This window comes from Bubalus bubalis, chromosome 2 (assembly GCF_019923935.1).
Source record: "Bubalus bubalis isolate 160015118507 breed Murrah chromosome 2, NDDB_SH_1, whole genome shotgun sequence".
NCBI classification, from domain to species: domain Eukaryota; kingdom Metazoa; phylum Chordata; class Mammalia; order Artiodactyla; family Bovidae; genus Bubalus; species Bubalus bubalis.
This window is the reverse complement of record NC_059158.1, coordinates 70838916-70846355: the sequence shown is the minus strand read 5'-3', so window position 1 is coordinate 70846355 and position 7440 is coordinate 70838916. Positions and strand designations below refer to the sequence as shown.

The following is a 7440-nucleotide window of genomic DNA, read 5'->3' as shown; positions in this document are numbered from 1 at the left end:
GAATCCGCTCTCCCACGGTGTTCGAGCGGCTGCTCTCCGGGCCCCGAGCGCTGGGACCATCTGGGCCAACCCGTGCGAGCCAGGGCTGGTCCACCTCCGCTGGCTGGAGCTAGGGCGAACCGGGTCGTTTCTACGGCGTTCAGGCCCGGGTTTGCCGGGTCAGGGGCTCCACGGCTGTGGTCTCTGGACAGCAGGGGTGTTCCCACCGGGGCCGGCCGGGGGTGAGCCCAGGCAGTGAGACCCCTGCGCGTCCCGAGGCTCGGCGCGCCCAGCCCGCGGCTCTCCCGGAGGCTCGGAGAAGGTGTCCAGCAGGTCCGGCGAGCAGCGGTTCCACTCCAGCTCCGCCAGCCAGCGGGAGCCGGGGGCGGGGAGCCGGGAGCGCCGCCCCGCCAGCGCGCCCCGCCCGTGGGAGAGGAGGGGCTGCGGCGCCGCGGACCACTGGAGGCGCAGCGCCGCCGCCGCCGCCGCTGCTGTGGGTGCCGGAGACCGCGGCTCCACGCAGGCGGCGCCCGCGCCTCGGCTCCCCGGCCGGCCCGCGCGCCCGTCCGCCGGGGCCGTCTCCCGCCTCCCGTCGCTGCCACCGCACCATCGGCTGCACCGCTCGTCTTCCCGGTAGGTGTCTTAGCTGCGGAGGGGACACCCGGAGCCGCACGACGGTGCCCGCACCGCGGCCCGGGGGCATTGTGCGCGGCCGGAGGGCCGAGGACCCTCAGGGACGCGCAGCCGGGCAGTCCCGCTTTGGGCCCCCGAGGCGTCGTAGCCTTCCGGAGGTTCCCCTGGCTGGAGAGCAGGAGGTGGCGGTGACAATCCCGCCCCGCGGCCGTGGTGGGAGGGGGCGTCTGGGTCATGGTCCCCGCTCCCCGCCCTCCCCTCCCCCTCGTGGTGGGGAATTCCGGGCGCCCGGCTCTCCCGCCCGCATCCCGCCGCGCTCCCCGCGCCCCGGCTGCTGGGTTGGAAGCTGGGGCAGGGACAGGGACTGATGTAATTGTCGGCGGAGAACCGAACCCGCGCGCCCGCGCCCGCTCCAGCTAACGCCTACGCCGCACCTTTCTGGGAAGCTGGGGAGCCGAGAGGAGCGGCTGGGAAGTTGTGCATTGGGTTTTATTGTGCGCGTGCACTGCGGACTGCCCTCTCGGGGCACCCCTGCCCACCCGCTGCTGGCTCCCCTGCAGCCTTCTCTGCAGCCTTCGTTCACACCCCCGGCCGGGCCCGAGCCTGCCTTCCCTGGTTCAGACCGGGACAGGGTTTGCATTGCAGTCAAGACGTGCTTCCCCTGCATCCAGCCGGGAGCTGCCCGCAAAACGTGTGGCCGGAGATAGTGGGGAGGAAGGGATGGGAGACCTGGGGAGGAAGCCGGGGAGAAGTAATGACACCAGCACATTTTTTTAAAAAAAAAGCCTCTGCTGAATACAGATATATCTGAATGACATCTTTCGAGCTGTTTTTGAAAGTTATGGCCAGGTACTGATTTTGTAGCAGTTCTGTTATATACCTGAAGGTAGCTTAAACATAGAGACTTAAAGCTGGGGAAAGCATTACATAATGGACGTGAAGCAATTGACACGAAACTAAGTGAACCCACAGGGGTGCCAGATTATTTCTTTCTCCCGGATGTAAAGTCCTAGAGGATTTTTCTCTATACGAATTTCCATTTTTAAATCGCTGGACTAGTTTTAGTAAATTGTGATTCCCCCCTCCCCATACCAATTTTTTTTCTTGACTATCTTTTCTTAAATTTAAAAATTGTATGCTAACGGATAGTTGTATTTCACAGAGATGATTAGCAAATATGGTCTCTCTCCAAAAGTAAAAAATTTAATAGGCCATCTTAATATCATTAACTTTATTTTCCTCTTGGTAGTATTTCCCCCCCCCTCCTCCTTTTTTTTTGTTTTTTTGGAAGCATTTCTACAGTTTTAGGTACTGCGATCTCGCAATGTTGATATTCCTATCCAGTGCTACAGCATTGCAGATACAAAGACTAATAATAAATGAAACAGAAGACCTCGCAGTAACTCAGAATGAGCAGAGTTCCCAAGGTCGAAGGGAAGCTGCAGTGTAACTGGGCTATAATCACCTATAAAGAATATGTATGCATAGCCTTCCTTGGGTTATAAGGAAGGCCCTGATAGGTGGACTATTATTCCTATCATTCTTTTACGCGGAATGTCATGTGTTTCCCCCTAAAAATAATGTGGTTTTATTTTCTCCAAGTAGAAACACAGTATTTTGAAATTAAAATCTTTGCTTTTAGAAAGCCTAAAAAATCCAGGGTTTGCCCATATTTTCAGTTTTGATGTTGATAGCTCAATTATACAATCAGTGCATGAATTCCTTTTGGGATATCTTAGTTTCAGATTATGATGATTTGTCAGTTGTCCCTTGGCTATAGTAAAATGTGATTCTATTAGACTTTTACAGAATTGCTTAAAATAAGTTTTCTTGTCCTTAGATTGCTTTAACCTTGTGTTAGTTAACTTTATTCCAAGAAGAAAGATAAAGTCCTTCCAAGATGAAATATTTGTTGTTGGATATCTGTAGCATTGTTGAAGAATTGTATAGAATTATACATAATTCTATAATTGTAGAGTTAGGTTAATGCATAAGTAGATAGAAGTTTGTGGTCCTCTATGGAAGGATAAAGCAGGAATTCTCAAAAGAGAATTTTTGTTGTTGTTGTTGTTTAACTGCAGAGCTTAAGTAATAATTATAATACCTTTTTTTAGTTTGTTTTTGATTTTGAGAAAAGGTCTCATGTACTATCTGTTGATGTGTGAAACTTTTTTTCCCCACTCAACATTATGTCACTATGATTCGTCTATGTTGTAAGTTCATTGACTTACACTGCTGTACAATATTCCATCATGTATCTGTAACAAAATGTTTCCCCGCTCTCCTACCAATAACCCTTTTTTTTTTTTCATTTTTAAGAAGATTGCAGAATGCTGCTTTGCTCATTCATATTTCCTGGGGTACATGGGCAGGTGTTTCCCTTGGGTGAATACCAAGGTATAGAATTGTTGATTGTGTAGGATGTGTGAATATTCAACTTATATAAATTGCCAAATTATTTTCCAAAATTGTACTAACTTACAGAAGCCAGGGAAACAAGCAAACACAAATAATCAAATACAAACAAGCATACGTGTATGTGTGTGTGTTAAATTGCTTTCCCTTGGCATAGTGATTTGGAGAACATCTTGCTGGTAGTTCCAAAAGCAGTTGAATGACAATGTGGCAACATCTTTAAGACAGATAGAGAGAAGAAAGAAAGACCTCCCAAGAAAAAAACCTTGTTGTTTACCACTAAAGTCAGAAGTTATCAAAAAAGAAGCTCATAAGAGAATAAAGGACTATAAACCTCTATTATTCAGGGATGATTATCCACATCCCCTGCTTCAGCTATACATTCCTTACATCCCCTGAATAGATATATTCAATGATTTGAAATTCAGAGTGAACTTAGTAGCTTTGATCAAGAATATGAACTAAAGTTAATTTTAGGGATAACTGACATGATATATGTTTTCTGATACTGATATGTCAGTTACTGAACTTAGTGGTCTGCCCTTCTAGTGTTTTTCTGAGTCTCCATGAACTTTGGAAGTAGTTTTGTATCCATTCCTGGACTTCCCAGCTGGTATTAGTGGTAAAGAACCTATCTGCCAGTGTAGGGAACCCCAGAGATGCGGGTTCAGTTCCTGGGTAGGGAAGATATCCAGGAGGAGGGCATGGCAACCTACTCCAGTATTCTTGCCTGGAGAATCCCCTGGACAGAGGAGCCTGGCAGACTGTGGTCCATAGGTTCACAAAGAGCTGGATATGACTGAAGCTACTTAGCCCACACGCACACTATGTCCATCCATTTGATTGCCAAACCCTTGGCCGATCACTCCTATGGGTCTCATGTGGCAGTGATATTGCATGTTCTTCTTCGTTCAGCCTGCGTTTACTGAACACCTAGTATGTGCCAGATGCCTTGTTAGGTGCTGGGTCAAAAACATGCCTGCCCTTAAGAATCTACTCAAAACAGCATCTACCAAAAACAAATCACTGTTGAATATGTATGCATGTGTGTGGGGTGGATCTGGCTCTGCTTTTATAATTTGCATGAAGTGTCTATTTTTTCTTTTGTTCCCTAAACTTTTTCCAGATTTATGTAACAGAAGCTGTAAAAGGACTTATTCATGGTTAAGTCCTATTGTCGTGAAGACACATGTTGTCAAGTAGGAGAAAGACAGAGATCAGGGAAGGGATAGTTGGATGGTTGAGTTCAGATTTGCTGGGAATGGAACATGACAGTGTTGAATTGACTTTTAAAGAGAAAAATAGAAAATAGACAAAGATGAATGGTTATTAAGAGGTCCAACTTGGGTATTACAGGAATCTCAAGAGCGTATTAAATCTTGATGGTTTCAAGACGAAGTTCCTGGTGGATTATGTGAAATGTTTTCTTGTAAGTGGGTATTCACTTACATTGTGTTTGTATGAATGTAGTTTTTCTTAAAATATAGTATAAAACAAATGCTAAATATCTGTAAAAGGATAATGTTAATAGAGTGATGAATTATGAGAAGCAGAAATGTCTGAAGACTCTTTCTTGCAGTGGTTTTGCAGATTACTTGAAAATAAAAACTTCTCCAGGTGAGAGAATTCCAATGGATAGGGCCAGTGTCTCAGAAAATCTATATAGTAAGTTGACAAAGGACAGAGCTACTCCAAGGAGGCCACTCCAACTAGTTTGATATCCAAGACTATCTAAGGGATAACTAGGCTAGAGAGAACATTAAGTATGTTACTTAACCTGTAATATAAGCTTAAGTAAATTAAAAAATAAGCTTAAGTACATAAAAATAATTTTAAATAGGTAAATATAATTAAGTAAAATATTGGCAGATTATCATTTAATATAATATTTAATATCACCAGGATTATGAGACTGAGTACAAAGAATTCATGATTAATATACAAAAGTTTATCTTCTCCTTTAGAGATGATGGATTGTATATTTTTCTATTCAATAAAACCTAGAGGCCAATTCATAAAATATATGAAGAAGGTACCCAGACACCGAAAATACTTATATTTCCTTGATGTGCTGATTCTTGAATGACATTTATATTAGATAAGGTGTTAGAAGGCTTCCCTGTTGACTCAGATGGTAAAAATTTGCCTGCAATGCCGGAGACCTGGGTTCGATCCCTGGGTCAGGAAGATCCCCTGGAGAAGGAAATGGCAACCCACTCCAGTAGTCTTGCCTGGGAAATCCCATGGACAGAGGAGCCTCACGGGCTACAGTCCATAGGGTTGCAAAGAGTCAGACACGATTGAGCAACACACACACACACACACACGTGCGTGCGCACGCACACTCACACACACACACATACGCACACAGTGTTAGAGGTGTTCAGTTCAGTTCAGTCCAGTCGCTCAGTCGTGTCTGACTCTCTGCGACCGCATGGACTGCAGCATGCCAAGCCTCCCTGCTGCTGCTGCTGCTAAGTCGCTTCAGTCGTGTCCGACTCTGTGCGACCCCATAGACGGCAACCCAGCAGGCTCCCCCGTCCCTGGGATTCTCCAGGCAAGAACACTGGAGTGGGCTGCCATTTCCTTCTCCAATGCATGAAAGTGAAAAGTGAAAGTGAAGTCGCTCAGTCGTGCCCGACTCTTAGCGACCTCATGGACTGCAGCCTACCAGGCTCCTCCATCCATGGGATTTTCCAGGCAAGAGTATTGGAGTGGGGTGCCATTGCCTTCTTGGTCCTTCACCAACTCCTGGAGCTTACTCAAACTCATGTCCATTGAATCGGTGATGCCATCCGTCTTATCCTCTGTCGTCCCCTTCCTCCACCCTCAATCTTTCCCAGCGCCAGGGTCTTCTCAAATGAGTCAGCTCTTCGCATCAAGTGGCCAAAGTATTGGAGTTTCAGCTTCAACATCAGTTCTTCCAATGAATATTCAGGACTGGTTTCTTTAGGATGGACTGGTTGGATCTCCTTGCAGTCCAAGGGACTCTCAAGAGTCTTCACCAACACCACAGTTCAAAAGCATCAATTCTTCAGTGCTCAGCTTTCTTTATAGTCCAACTCTCACATCCATACATGACCACTGGAAAAACCATAGCCTTGACTAGACGGACCTTTGTTGGCAAAGTAATGTCTCTGCTTTTGAATATGCTATCTAGGTTGGTCATAACTTTCCCTCCAAGGAGTAAGCGTCTTTTAATTTCATGGCTGCAGTCACCGTCTGCAGTGATTTTGGAGCCCTCCAAAATAAAGTCTGCCACTGTTTCCCCATCTATTTGCCATGAAGAGAGAAGGGCTTAAAAAATCTTTTATTCCAATTCCAACCTCTCCCATTTTACAAGTGGAAAAACTGAGGCCCTGAGACTTGCCCAGTGAGGTGCCAGCTCCTTTAGAAGATAGTGTGCCAAATAATTTACTTCTGTTGGTGGTAACAGGAACCCTAAATTATGGGTAGGTGAATAACAAGATGAATCAATAGCAACATCTTCAGTGGATTTTAAGCTTTTTTTCTGTCATTTTCTTTGAGTGGTTGGTATAGGAAGTGAAATTGAACATTTATTCTGAAGTTTTTCTTAGATTTTTAGAGAAAAATCTTCATTTTTGAGGGTGTGATGAGGGATTAAATAAATATCATTATTTAAAATTTTTTGATGTTTGCTATTTTGATACCCATAGCTTTGCCTTTTAACTCAATGGATGGGAAAGGATAGGGGAAATTAAATTACCTTGTGCTTCTCTCTTTTCCTTTGTCATTCTTTCCATAAGCTAATATGATACAAAATTGAAGTGTAGAGGGAATCGTCAGGAACAGGACATCAGCTCTTACTTTTTTACCTTGTATCTTATTGAGGCAATTCTTACTATAACTCTTGAGACAGACCTATCCACCTTTTGAAAAGTGTGGAAGTAGAAGGGAGAACAACAGCAGTATATTTTTAGAATCTTTTTTTTTTTCAAAAGTCAAATCTAAAATAAACGTGGCCTCAATTTCCAGCAGTAGCTTTATTTCACAGCTCCTAAACCAGTGCTTAAGTTTTATCATAAATTTGAAGTTACCTTGGTATATTTTTATACATAATACAGTGTTGCTACCAGTAACATACTATGATCAGCTACTAAAGTTTAAAAAATAAAGTATCTAAAGGAACATTGCAATTAAAACATTTTTGTTACATGTCATCTCTGGAGATAAAGAGGAAAGTCTGATTTATTTTAAATTAAGATAACATTTTTGCTTTTTGTTTGTCTCTAGCAGCTAGACAAGCTTTTGCATATTCACACCCCATCAGGCAACAATCTGAACAGTTTTTGTGGTATAATTTCCCTAAAATAGAAAAAGTAGCGCAGTTTGAATGGCATGTTGATTATGAAAAGCCATTAATGAAATTCTTTTTGATCTCAATAAACTTCA

General features: G+C 44.4%; 1 protein-coding gene across 4 annotated transcripts in view; it reads left to right on the top strand.

Annotated features, from left to right (window-relative positions):
* Positions 1-491: 491 nt before the first annotated feature.
* Positions 492-7440, top strand: part of OSBPL6 (oxysterol binding protein like 6) — a 218996-nt gene continuing 212047 nt past the window's right edge. For 3 of the 4 annotated variants that reach the window (XM_045163791.1, XM_045163790.1, XM_045163792.1), the window contains exon 1: positions 531-612. The gene's annotated coding sequence lies outside the window, so the exon portion shown is untranslated. Of the gene's footprint in view, positions 613-7440 lie in introns of all 4 variants that reach the window. The other variant, XM_025274178.3, reaches the window with a different exon arrangement.